We start from the raw sequence: 759 nt of genomic DNA on the forward strand, positions 1-759 counted from the left end.
TTCTAGAGCTACAGAACTTCAAATGGCGCGCTGTCAACGGCGTTGGAAAGTAGACATCCAGGGCTTTCCAGAAATATATAATAATCCATACTTTATTCGGAAATTGATGACGTAACTTGGCGTTGAACGCCAAGTACATGCTGCTGTCTGGAGTTAAACGCCAGAAACATGTCATGACCCGGAAGTGGATTTATGCATCAATTACTTACTCATGTAAACCCTAGCAGCTAGTCTAGTATAAATAGGATAAGTTACTATTGTATTAGACATCTTTTGACAGTTTAATCTCTTGACTATTCAGTCTCTTGATCATGGAGAGGGCGGGCCATTCGGCCATGCTTGAACCTTTTACTTATGTATTTTCAACAGTGGAGTTTCTACACACCATAGATTAAGGGTGTGGAGCTCTGCTGTACCTCAAGTTTCAATACAATTACTATTACCTTATATTCAACTCTCTTTTATTCTTATTCCAAGATATACGTTACACTTAACTTTGATGAATGTGATGATCCGTGACACTCATCATCATTCTCACCTATGAACGCGCGTGACTGACAACCACTTCCGTTCTACTTTAGACCGGGCGCATATCTCTTAGATTCTCCAACAGAATCTTCGTGGTATAAGCTAGATAGATGGCGGCATTCATGAGGATCCGGAAAGTCTAAACCTTGTCCGTGGTATTCCGAGTAGGATTATGGGATTGAATGACTGTGACGAGCTTCAAACTCCTGAAGGCTGGGCGTGATGACAAAC

The sequence above is a fragment of the Arachis duranensis genome, chromosome 9 (genome assembly GCF_000817695.3).
Source record: "Arachis duranensis cultivar V14167 chromosome 9, aradu.V14167.gnm2.J7QH, whole genome shotgun sequence".
Taxonomy (NCBI): Eukaryota; Viridiplantae; Streptophyta; class Magnoliopsida; order Fabales; family Fabaceae; genus Arachis; species Arachis duranensis.